The following is a 13,628-nucleotide window of genomic DNA, read 5'->3' as shown; positions in this document are numbered from 1 at the left end:
CCCCAGCTGACTTCCTGCCCTTTGGGCAGGGGGCTGGACTCGATGATCTCCCGAGGTCCCTTCCAGCCCTAATGTCTATGAAATTTATGAAATCTATGAAAACCAATAAACAGGATTGTTAGGTGCTAAATGGGATCTTCATTGTGCCTGGGAGCATTTACAGTAACATCAAACTAATTCAGTTGAAGTAGCTTAATTTTTAAAAAGCACTTATGTAGGCAGGGCTGTGAGACCTCTCCTGTTGGACAACCATTTGTATGGGAAGTTGGCTGGAGGATACGGAAATGATGTATGGTAATGCCATTTTGAAAACTCAAACTCTATAAAGACTAAAGGATACTACAATGGGGTTTAAAAGTTAAGTTGACACATCTGTAGCTTGACTAGCATATATTTCTCCCTCCTGAGTAATCCTACCATCCTGGACTGCTCTCAACAGTGCTGTCAATCACATGGTCAAATGGAAGCCATTAACATATGTACACGGTGTGCTCCTCTGCCCTGTTTAGCTGTATGCAGTCTTTGTATTGGATAAATACAGTGAGTAAATATAGTGTAATAATTATTGTTCTGTAAATTCAAATGGCAATCCTACCTGTTTGCAGTCTGGCTGTAATTGCACAGTGAGAAATCCAGTCTGGCTTCAGCACATCTGCTTCACTTCTAATTCGCACTGTTTACTCAGGGTGATTGATTACTGGAGTGCTGCCCACATGCCCCAGCCCAATTGCATCCAAACTATTTGTCACTTTTCTTCCTCTTATTTTTTTTGTTTTATTTGTAATCTGTCAGAAGGTGTCGGCACTGGGCTTAATTTTTGCAGCATAAAAATACACAGCGCAAAACCAGCAGCATAGTAAGAGCAAGACAACCTTTGGGGCTGAATTAACTGGCCTGTATTCAGTGCAAAGCAGGCACTTCATATCCATTCAGTCTCTCTGGGATAGTCTTTCCTTTCTGATTATATTATTTATTTCACTCTGTGTAAAATGACCATGAACATAATGACTCTGGGATTTTGAGACGGATGAGTAAATAGAAGGCATCCTTATTCTGTGGTGGTTTTGATCTTCATACTGAGACATAGCTGTTCTGCCTAAATCCTGTCCCTCAGGTTAGACTGATGGATCATCATTCTTATTCTGGCCTATTTCCTCAGTTCCCTGGGGCTGTGAGCCAGATCTCATTGAGAGCATTGGTTTAATCACCACAGAGTTTTAAATAGACTAGCTGCTTTTTCTTCTGACGATTTCCCACATGGATACTTGAAGAGCTTCTTCGTCTGAGTCTGCCATGTTGGCAAGCTGTTCAGAGTTCTGCTGCAGTTTCAGACTGGGATTTTTAAAGCTGCTTAGGGGGGTTAGGTACCAAGATCCCATGCATTTTAATTGAGGCATCTAAATCCATTTGGCAGCTTTGAAAATCTGGATCTTCCATTTTCCCTGTTTCCATTTTTCCCCTTCACACCACTGGCCTGTCACTCCCCTCTACAGGCTTGCAGTGTATCTGTCAATTAGTACTCTTGTTTGCTATTAGTAATGGATCTCTGTTTCTGTGGTTGCTTCCAGGGGGGCACCCTTCTGCATCCTCAGCCTTGGCTTATCAGAACAATTCTCTTTATATATATACACTGTATTTGTAATCTTGTATTCCCTCATATTATGACAGAGATACAAGCATGAGGATATATGGGCAGAACTAGAGTTATCTTAACTAACCACATTCTTATACAGCAGCAAAGTGAGAAGGGAGTCTTTTATCTGCTGGCATATTGGTGTAGCACGTGAATGGCCTCCATTTGTGTTTACTTCACACAAATCTTGGGAAACCTTCTCTGTTCAATTCAAGAGGTTTGCAACGTGTTTCCTATTGGAGGTGGATCATATGCATGCACAGGCTCCTGAGTCTGAAATGCCTCGCTCTCTGGGAGCCCACAAGCAAACCTGGGGCTCCAGGAACTGCTGTCTCCAGTTGGCACCAGTCAGTATACAGGGAACTCCAGAAAGATGCATTATGTAGCCTTTCCCAGCAAACATGGATTGAATTCTGTAGTGGCAAAGAGCGGTCACACAATAGTTGGAAGTACCCAGGTGGTATGATGAACTACACCAAAGCTGATATCGGGAGAAATAATGTTTTGCAGTATAGATATTCACTCACTACACCTAGGATGGTGCAGTCACACTTGTTTCACACAGATTACTGAATAAGGGTCAGATGGCAGTTGTTGATTATTAGTGACCTGGAGCTGGAAGACTTTGTCCCTTTACCAACCCCTAGAACTCAGGGATAAAGCCTCAACTACCATAACCGAGGCTGCTTCATTGAAATCAATAAGGCTGTGCTAATTTACACCTGCTATGAATCTGCTCTTGTTCTCTGTAGTAGTGTTGCCCAATCCTTTTATGGGCTTCCTCTTCTTTATAGTTCATCCATAGTTGCCAACAAGTATTTCATCAGCTAAAATGAATAGAGATTTTCTGCTGTCATTAACATACTACTTATAAAAATTGGCAGCCTTAGGTTTGGAATTGTTTGGAAGCTGCCCACACCTGAAATACTTTTTTTTTATTTAAAAGGCATGCATAATGTGATGCTCGATAGCCTTAGAATAGTGTTTTGTGTTTCCTGTGTTTCTCTATGTATTTTATCATATATGTGGAGAATTCCTCTTACTTTCCATATGCACAAGTATCATACTTCAAGTACAGTTTTCACAAGTGCAAAAAGAGTCTTTCTGTCACTGATTGGAATCAGAGGTGAGTGGGGCTCAGGATCAATGAGATCTATGCCAAGTTCCCAACCTTAAACAAGTCCTTTCACTCTTTTGTGCCTCATTTCTGCAAATTTGGAATTACCTTTCTTCTTGTGCAAGGTAACAAAAGATTGTTTAAAAAGTACTGTGGAATCTTGGGAGCTAACCTTCCGCAGAAGTGCAGAATATTGTTGTTTGTATGATCAACTCGTCTTCAATAGAAATCCTACTCAGGAGTTCTGTAGGTTTTTTTCCAAGGTGCTTTAGACTTGACTGAAAGAATGAATTTTAATGCATGAGAAACTATATAAAAAAACATCGTATTTTAAACCCTTAACTGTGAACAGATGTGGAGATAATTGTAGGACAGATTCTCAGGAAGATGAACTGATGGGTCCATGTTCCTGCCAATCTGTTCATGTTTTATACCTCACATAGCACATTTATGTCTACAATTTATATTTCTGCAATCACAATACTCTTGCTTCAGTCAGTTTCACTCATTCTCAGAAGCAATATTGATCCAGCCCTTTCTTCTCTCTGTCACCAGACCAGTTTAGGATTTGAAGGTATAGCATTCAGCTTTGGAATTTATTTGTTCCTAGTCAAGACAGTGGGATCAAAGGTAGGCCACTGCTTCTGACAGTCCCACCTGGAACGCCCAGTCTGTCTCAAATGTCCCTGTGAGCACACACCAGGACTCTCAGGGCATCAAGCCTTCTCCACACATGAGTCTGTCAATACACAACAGAGAGAATTACAAATCAACGGTCTGCTTTGTAATTCTGTCACAGGCAGAAAGTCCCTATGTGCCCTGTTTCATGATTAAAGAGAACCAGGAGAAGTTAAGTGTTTTACTAAGGGGAAGGGACTATTTTATTGGTTGCTGAGATCTTAGCTAGAACCATCCAAGCACTTTGCTCCCATGTGAGTTAGTCGTTTAACTGCATCTGCATCCAGCTCTTCCACCTCCCACAAACGCACACAATCTCCTTGATCTTTTAGGGTGTTTTTACACATGGGGGAGGGAGGTACAGTGTGCTTTAATTAGAACGGTTCTTAGAGTTGCTCTAATTAAAGCTCCTGCAGCATCTCTTGTATCAGCATCCCTGTGCTTCAAAATGGCAGCAGGGTGTTTTCTGAAGTGCAGGGATGCTGGTACACGAGATACGGAAGCTGCTGGAGCATCCTATTTAGCATGCTTTAGCAGACTCAGTTAGTCAAGTCTGCTCTGGCATGCGGTAATTACAGCCCATTGGAGCAGCCTCCCCACATGTCTACAGGCACCCTCACTTTCCTCAAAATACGTGTAGTGCATTTGATAAATGGATTGGTAAGAATCAAATCTGTTCTGTGTTGGTAGGTTTATAGTGCATTTGCACGTATGGTGGACATTGTTAGGTTTATGGCATGTTTGCATGTATGTGTTTATGCACATATGATGTCTGCATGTAATTTTTCATTTCCGGAGTATCTGTCATCTGAGGATCCCAAAGGATATTGTGGAGAGGGGGTAATTCTTCTCTGACAAGCATCTATGTTTACCTAGGGGAGGGGGCTCTTGATTATTTTTAGAGAATATATTGAACGTGCTGGGATGCTCTCTCTGTTTATGAGAGGAGAAGCTGTGTCTAAAAGATACTTTCTGCAGGTTATTATTGTCCAGGGGTAATGCAGCATTTAACAAACCCTCTCAAACATAAGCCTTTGTATCAAACCACTGTTGTGTCAACAGCTACAGCCAGGCATTGCACTTGGTAAGAAGGAATGGAAACATCAACTGGGAATGCAATGGATGTGGAAGAAATGTTGTGTTAAGTGGCTGGTCAGATACTGGAGGATACAGTATCATCAATGTTACCTTTCTACAGGCAGTGAGTAGAAGAATTTAGGATATCTTTTTATTGTTACCTATCCCACCCCCATAGGGGGATGCCTTGGGCTGCAGTTGCCCCAAGAAATGCCATTCCGAATCTTTCTGTGTCGGTTGTAAAGTTTAAAGAAAACGGCTGTAATGGTGCCAGAATAAGAAACTGAGCTTTGCCTGCAAGAAGTGCAACACAAATGCAGCTATGTTTTCTTCCTGTTCAGTGTCACTGGAGGACTCTGTGGCTTGGGGTCTTATTTGTGTAGATACAGGGAACATGGCTCAAGCATGTTTCATTTGACTTTATTGAAATGTTTATAGTGGTCACCAAAGTGACTTCCAGTTTCAGAGGGTTATTTCCAATATTTCTCTCTTCTTTTGACAGTTGAACATTTTTCCCACCAAACCAGCTTCCTCTTACATGATAGATGATGGTGATTTGCTTTCAGCAGAGGAGAACGCCTTACCTTTTTATTTTACAGACTGTAACTTCTCTGGCTTTAATTTGGTATGCCTCTCTCTTTATAACTTGATTTGCGTTTTATGGGCCAGTTTTTTTTTCAAACCATGAAAAAAAATTATTCCCACCTACAAGTCCTACTGGGGCTTTGCAGAGAACTTTGGGCTTTTTAGAAGTGTCCCATGGAGAAGTGATCTTGCCTATCTTGTACAACTTGAAACTTATACCAAGTTTACCTCCACATCCTCTGTAGACTGATTGGTGCAAATTACATGTTCTAGTCTTATCAACAGGCCAGGTGATGCTATATATGCATCACATCCATGCCTCCCAAGAGCCATCGGTCATTTTAGCCCCAAAAATCTTTACATTCCGAATGCATTTGATGTCTCCATTACTTTCGCTGTTGAAAATCAGAAATAAAGAATCACAAAACTCCAGTGATAAAAAACTCTTTACACTAAAGAAACGGATCCCACAGAAATGTAAAGTTTCCTGTCCTTCATTTTTGTCTTCATCGCGTATTGCAAACCACTGTCATTTTGATAGGTTGAATGGTACATCCACAGCACATTAGCACATCTGGTCCATACGCTGGAACTCAGGCTTGAGGCCAACTGTGGTAATTATGCTTGGTTTGTGCAATGGGACAATACAAAGACTTCCAACATTTTCCCTAGTGTATCATAAAGTCTCATGCTTGCTTTTGTGGTTTAGAATACTGCTAGGAATATTAACATGGAAACAGCATCTATTAATTAGTTCTCCTGTGATGCTTTCTTCATGTTTCCTACCTGACCTAATCCATTTTATGTCAGAATCATTCCCATAGCAGCAAGCACTGATTCAGTATCACCAGACGAGTAGATGACTTTCTCTGGGAATGACCAGTTGACAGAGCAGCATTCATAACATCAAGAATCCAGTTTCTTTAAAACTATCCCATTTCTTAGTGAAGTTACCTGCAGCTTTTCTGATAACAGTTTCTGGGATAACTGGTGTACATTTATCAGATTGCATTTAATGTACAACTTGAGCAGTTCTCCTGTGGCTGCCATGTGATATTTTTGGTAGGGCTCATAGGAAATGATTGGCCAATTATAGCTTTAAAATTAGGAACTAAGTCTGTCTAGTACAATTAGTGCTGCAGCAGCTGGACGGGACACAATTCCAAGTGCTGAGTATTAACCGGCTGGCCGCTTGGCTTAGTCAGAAATTGTTACAGAGCAGGAGGTCAGGAATGGACACAAGCTTCCTTGCCAAAACATTATAGGAGCCAAGTACCTTACATGGATTTTGTGTTGGCTCATGGGATCATGTTGCAAACCCAAAACTTCAGTAGTATCCTCAGTAGGACTACATTAGCAGCAACTACACAGGATCGACTACTGAGCAAAAGGAGACAGACTGAGGTAGTAGACAGTGGAATAATAGAAGGAAGCATAGGTCATCTGAACTGAATGATTGAGGTTTTGATTCTACAAAGGGGAAGACCTAACTCTGTATGATGCAGTAAAGATTTACCTAAGTGAAGACTCTGGTTTGAACCGGGGCTGTCTCTCTTTTTTTTGCTGCCACTCTGGCTGAGGTTTTCTTGAGGGTCAAAGCCTATGTCTTTTGATTTTCATTTTCATCTAAGGGACAAGATGGTGGTATCAGTGTGGTCCACACCTATTAGTCCAAACGTCTTATCTGCATCAGATGCTCAGTGTTCAAGTAAAAAATTTCCCACACATTCTCTCTCTCTTTCCATTTCTCTCCTCATGCTTATAAAAAGTGGGTTCTTGCTCTGTTTAGTTTTTCCATGAAAGCTCATCAGAGCTTGGCCATCATGCCCAAGAGTCTGTTGTTGCTGTTTGTTTTAAGAAGGCGTTGTAGGATTTTATGCACAATATATTTTAAATTGTCTTTGATATCTTCAATAAACAAAGAGTTACTCTTCTCTGTGTTCCAAAAAAAAGAGCAAGAAACTGAGAGTAACTGTTGTCTTGTATAATTTATTATTTTTTTTTACCATGTGCATTTTCCCAGATGGGAAAGCAGAAGTGGCCTGGATGAGAACCAGGCTGCCAAATGGCATTTAAACAATGGAAGAGGAGCATCAACAACCACCCTGTGAACACAAATGGAAAATGCAAATGATCTTCTGAATGGAGAGCAACACTGGGTTTTCGGGTCCAGTTGGAATCTATAAAGTTAAGACAGGGAAGAGAAGCCAGCTACCCCTGCAGAGACTGTTATTAATGTCCTTATGGATTTCAGTTGCTCTGGAAAATGGTGTGACTGAATCAAAGGAGTGCTCACAAGCTGTAAGCCTTTCATCTCTTGGCTGCCAACACAACTATAGCCCATTCAGGCAGTGGGTGTACATGGTTTCTGTTAGACAGCTACCAGGTAGCCTGCATGAAATGATTTTGTGGTCTTTGTCCAGGCATCAGTGGGAAATGCTTCGCTTCACAACCGCTGCCATAACATTTCTGGTGTTTCCAGAAAAAGGAGCCAAGGGCCAAATGGGCCATGACATCTGATCTCTCAGTTCTGCATCTGTTTCCTCTAGTGGGGGTGAGGAAGCTGATATTGCTGCTGCCAGTGCTGGACCTGCATTGAGGACAGAGGGCCCGGCCTTTACATCTGAGGCTGTCATCACCTTTCATAAGTACTTCATTACCTTGGCCCATAGCCACTGAATTTCCTGTTGGTCTGAGCAAGAGTCTTCAGGCAGGCCAGAAGGCCTGAAATCCTCAGTAATGGGCACAGGAAGTGCCAAGGCAGGTAGTTTTTATGAGGCACCATTAATTACCTTGTAAAACATAATAGGCCAAGCAAAAATGTTTGTTGAACATCTGTATTAGCTGCACAAGCTGGAACAACTGCTTATTTGTGATCTGATGGAACCTGAGACGGCAGCTCTGTACAGCTAAATGGTCTTTTGTCCCAAACACTGAAGGGTTTTATGATAGCCAAAATGCTTAGAGGTACCTGGTACAAATGATAAAATCAAGATGCCATTGGTGCTGTTTAAAATGCCAAAGATTGGTATTTTGTCTACACCAAGGAGAGCCATGCAAAGATGCATAAATGAGTATTTGCCAAAGTCAGTAGTGTAACTGAGGGATAGGTGACTGGTGCAGCAGCCCCAGGCACCACCTTTGGGGCGGGGGAATGGAAAATGCTAAAATTAGTGGCATGTTCTTTCCTCATCAGTGGATAAAGAGCATGCTGTACCCTGTAACCTTTTCACTCTTCATGTCCTTGGGTATATGACTAGCAAAGTCCTGGCAATGAAAAATCTGTACCACATTTCAGTGTAGTGACTGATAGTTTCAGTAGAGGGTAATGAAAGATGGTATCGTTTCTGCAGAAGGGCGTACCCAGGCAGGAAGGCTGAGGCATCTGATCATTTCCTTTGTGACCACTTGCTGGGATGCAGGAGGGAGCGCTTTGGCCAAGGAGACAGGCTGAGCCCTGCTTACTGTTGGATTCAGAGTGTATTTCAGTACCAGAAGACAACAAGAGCCAACCCAAGCCTGACCAGTGAGCCAACATTTCACTTTCCCAGGACAAAAATGCAGTGTTTGTTCCACTCCAGTTCCTTCCTCCCCAAATGTGGCAAGCTCCCTAAGAAATGGGTTCCCACTGCTTCCTCCCTCTTGTGTCTGCACGTGATCTGGAAAATCCCATCAACCTTTATGCAGAGAATATCAGTCCTGTTTCTGGAACCATAATGAACAAGTAAGAATCTGCCACTGCCAACACAAGCAGACACTGTCCCTCAGAGAGCCACCCCTAGCACCCTGACCAGCCTGAGCATAGCACAGCTCCAGGGCCTGATCTCACGATGACTCAGTGTAGCGGCTTCTGCTGACTATGGAGGATGGAGTGTCGTGGGGTTGGGGCCTTGCTTTGTTTCTGGGCAGACAGAGATTTTAAAGAGAGTTCAGTTATTTGAGCGTGCATTTTAAAGGACCAATCCTCTGCTGATCCCACCTGCTTGCAGACCCCTTCCCCTTGCGTGTGTGAAGAACACAATTGGTCCTATCCCTTCCTGGCCCTCCCATGCCATGCTCTGACCTTTGGAAGGGATCCCTGGAATGTACAACAGTTCTGTCCCCATGCACGGGCCTATTCTTCTTGCCTTCACTCCACCCAGTCATACCAGCTCCAGTGCTAAAGAGCCCGTACTGGGTGTGCCTTAAGTGTAGGCCCTACTGCACTACTCAACTGCAGCAAGTGGCCAACTGAGTGCTGTTTGGTGAGATCTGTTCTTCTGTTGCACGACAAATAAGTGTAGCTTCAGTATACAGCTGTTCTGAGGAGCAGGAGTGCTAGGGAGCTTCTGCTGCCTCTCACAAAGGAAAACCACATCCCCAGAGGGTCCCACAGTTGAGGACACTCTGTACATCCAGTGTCACCACCTGTTGTGTTTCAGCAGAGATGTCCAGTAGTGCTGCTAGTTGTACAAGCGTGTTTTGTGAGGTGAGTTACTGCTTGCCTTGACATAGATGGAGACCCTCCAAAACTCATTCCATAAGGCTACTGAGCAGCCAGCGAATTATGCCAAAGTTGATTTATCCTTCTTCCCTGCCAGTTGGGTCTGGACTCACAAGGTTAAGCAACCTGGACTTGAATGGCACTGTATCCCTTCTGCAAGATCAATTTCAGTTGCAAAGTATAAATTATTTTTAACAAGGCTGAAGAGTCAGTTGACATTCACCAAGCTCCTTTTTTATCTGGAATCCAAATGGAGACTGGTGACAAAATTCAACAGCATGAGTATCCAATGCTAGCCTCCTACATGCATACTGACGTGTGAGGTGTACAGCCCCTAGGAACAAGAATTTTGGCTTTGGGACATGCAACATCCCTAGGAGGCTGGAGTGATAATTATTCTCCTCCTGTGCTTTGCAAGGTACCTGGTGACATTTTTCTTTTTTATGATGCTCTTATGCCAGGGAGGTTCTTGAGAAGGTCACTTCTGCTTTCCCTTCTGGGAACATGTTCACAGAAAGAAAAATAATAAATTAAAAAAGACATGAGATGTTTTAGAGCTGGGAATGTAATGCTCTGTTTAATAAAGATAATGTGGGCAATGGAAATTTACTGTGCAGAGGAAGCCTCACCTGATCTGATCATCCATGTAGGATTCCTGTAGCCATTCCGTGCAGAACACGGCACAGAACTTGGAAATATCCTAATTCCATTGGGGGCAGAAATGGGCCTAGCTCTAATGCTGGGATGCTAACACTTTGCTCTATAATGAGGCAGACTAAGACCACTGAGTCGAACCTCCTACCAGACTTCTTTTTAGCAGTGAAGAAGTTCAAAATCTGCCTCTGAATTTTGTGGTTCAGGCAGTACAAGAATATGGTACAGTTTCTTCTTCTCAGTCCAAGCTGGAGACCTCTCAGTGGATGAAGAATATGACCATTTAAGGGGTTCATCCTGATCTAGGTGATATCTATGATTAATTCACAGTTTGTCATGGAAACTGAATTTGTCCCTATGGGTTGGAACTTCTACTGTCTCCTCCCATTTGACTGTATTAAGAATTCAAAGTGCTAATGGAGAAATGTGGCTAGAAAAACAGTTCTATATATTATTTAATACTGAATGGGTTGTTTAAAGATGCTGGACTCCAGAAAGTGGTTTTGTGCAGATATATGCACTATGGCTGTGTGGAGCTTTGGGTGCTGATTCAATTTGGGGGAGATTTGGCCCAATTCGGTGGCTGAATCTCTGAATCTGAACTGAATCGGGGGGCCAATTAAAAGGCCCCAATTGATTCGAAGCTCTCTGAATTGATTCAGAAAAGATTCAGAGAGCTTCAGAGATTCGGGCAGTCCCCACTCGCTACAGCAGGGAGCTGGACCCAGACTGCGAGCTGATAAGTATGGGGTGGGGGAGGTGACCATGGGAGGACCCCCCCATCCCCTGCCTGCTCCCCCTACCTGCTCCCTCAGCCCCCCTATAGCTGCCCCACCTGGCCCAGCTCCCAGTTGTTGAAAAAAAAGCCCCCTCTCACTGGCTGCTGCACAGCAGGGGGGTGATCCTTGCTGCCCCCTGATGCATGGGGGGCTCTTCCATGAGCCCCCAAACTCACCCGCTCTCCCAGCCCCCTCTTACCCCCCCATGGCTCTCCCACCCTCCCCAGCTCCTGGCCCTTTAAGAAAAATATAAAAATAACCCTGAACTCACTGGCTACCGCAGTGGCCTTGGGGCTTCTGGGGGCTCATGACAGAGGCCCCCACATAGCAGGGGGCAGTGTGGATCACCTTCCCTCCTCCCACCAGGCAGGAGCTGGTGAGTCAAGCCCTTTTTTTTTTTTTAAAGAGCCAGAGCTGGGGCAGCCATGGGTGGGCTGGGAGAGCGGGCAGGGGTTGGAGGGCTCATGGCAGAGCCCCCTATGCAAGTGTGGGGCAGTGGGCAGCAGCTGGTGAGTGGGGTTTCTTTTTTTTTTTAGAAGAGCCAGAAGCTGGGGCAGGCAGGGCAGCCACTGCCAGGGCTAGGAGAGGGCGGGGGATGGGGCCTTTGTGATTCGGAGATTCAGCAGCAGCAGATTTGACTGAATCGATGCAGGACAGTGAGTCAAATCACCAAATCGAATCACCATCCCCCAAATTGGCTGTGTACAAAGCGAATTCTAGCTGCTTCGCACAGGCCTAATATGGATAGGAGACCATTTGTGCATTAGTGTTAGGTAGATATGTGCAAGTGGGATTAAGTGAAGGTGTGTGGGGGGGTGTAGTACTTATCCATGTGTACATATGTATACATACATGGCCACAGTTGTCTAGTGTCAGCCCCCCCTTGTCTCCTGTGCTCTGCTTCTCACATTCCTGATGTGAATACCTGTCAAATATATATTTTTTACTTGATTCCTGCTTTGGGTGAGCTAGCTCAGCACTGGATGCATAGTTCAGTGCCTCTACAGGATAGTAGAGATCAGGAATGTAATGGACAGATGTGACATGAAGTGATGACCATGTGAATTATTTTCTTCCACTTGTCTACTGCTGTGGTTTCAGGCGTTCTGAAGAAAAACGGGAGGAAAGGTCAGTTATTCCTGCCAGTAGCATGAATGCAGATGTACAGTGCAGTGACTACCCTGCTCACAAACAGGAAAAAATTGGTGGGGAATGTAGTAGGGGAGGGCAGCAGTGACCATGAGATGATTGAGTTTAGGATCCTTAGGAAGGAGGGCAGCAGAGTACGGACCTTGGACTTCAGAAAAGCAACTTTGACTCACTTAGGGAACTCCTGGGCAGAATCCCCTGGGAGGCCAGTCTGAGGGGGAAAGGAGTCCAGGAGAGCTGGTCGTACTTTAAAGAAAGCTTACAGAGGGTGCAGGAATAAACCATCCTGATATGCAGGAAGACTAGCAAGAATGGCAGAAGACCAGCTTGGGTTAGCAGGGAACTCTTCAGTGAGCTAAAACACAAAAAGGAAAATTATAAGAGAGGGAAACTTGGACAAACAACTAGGGAGGAGTATAAAAGTATTGCTCGGGCATGCAGGGATGAAATCAAGGGACATCAAGGGTAACAAGAAGGGTTTATACAAGTATGGCAGCAACAAGAGGAGGATCAGGGAAAGTATGGGTCATTTACTACATGGGAGAGGCAGCCTAGTGACAGAGGATGCCGGAAAGGCTGAAGTACTCAATACCTGTTTCACCTGTCTTCACAGGCAAGGGCAGCTCCCAGATGACTGAACCTGGCAGCACAGTTTGGGGAGGTGGTGAGCAGCCAACAGTGGTGAAAGAACGGGTTATGGGCTATTTAGAAAAGCTGGGTCTGTACAAGTCCATGGGGCTGGATGGGATACATCCCATGTGATTGCAGAGCTGCTGACCATCATCTTTAAAAACTTGTGGCAATTGGTAGAAGTCCTAGATGATTGGGAAAGGGCAAATAAAGTGCCCATCTTTAAGAGAGGGAAGAAAGATCCAGGGAACTACAGATTGATGGTCAGCCTCACTTGAGTCCTGGGAAAAATCAGGGAGCAGGTCCTCAAGGAATCTATTTCTAAGCCCTTGACAGAGAAAGAAGGTCATTAGGAACAGGCAGCATGGATTCACCAAGGGCAAGTCATGCCTAATCCACCTTGTTGCCTTCTATGATGAGATGACCAGCTCTGTGGATGTGGAGAGACCAGTGGATGTGATGATATACCTTGACTTCAGCAAGGCTTTTGATCAAGTCTTTCACAACATTCTCACAAGCAACCTAAGGAAGGTCTGTAAGGTGGGCAGAAAACTGGCAGGATCATCAGGCTCAGAGGGTACTAGTCAATGGCTCGATGTCTAGTTGACAATAGTTATGAAGTGGAGTGCCCCAGGGGTCAGTCCTGGGGCCAGTTTTGTTCAGTACCGTAATCAATGACCTGGAAGATGGCATGCCATAGAGTGCACTCTCAGCAAGTTTCCAGATAACACCAAGCTGAGCGGGGGAGTACAGCCAAGGCAGAGATGGAACTGGGACTAGCTTCCCAGATTAAGGACAATAAGAAGTCCTTTTTTAAATACATAGGAGGTAAAAAGAAGGTCC

At 44.2% G+C, this 13,628-nt stretch overlaps 1 protein-coding gene across 4 annotated transcripts in view; it reads left to right on the top strand.

Annotated features, from left to right (window-relative positions):
• EXD3 (exonuclease 3'-5' domain containing 3) overlaps nt 1–13,628 on the top strand; it is a 430,752-nt gene that overhangs the window by 306,947 nt on the left and 110,177 nt on the right. The window lies entirely within an intron of this gene.

Source organism: Crocodylus porosus, unplaced genomic scaffold (genome assembly GCF_001723895.1).
Source record: "Crocodylus porosus isolate Cpor-Errol unplaced genomic scaffold, CroPor_comp1, whole genome shotgun sequence".
Classification (NCBI taxonomy): domain Eukaryota; kingdom Metazoa; phylum Chordata; order Crocodylia; family Crocodylidae; genus Crocodylus; species Crocodylus porosus.
The sequence above is the reverse complement of the archived record's forward strand: the minus strand, read 5'-3'. Positions and strand labels throughout refer to the sequence as shown.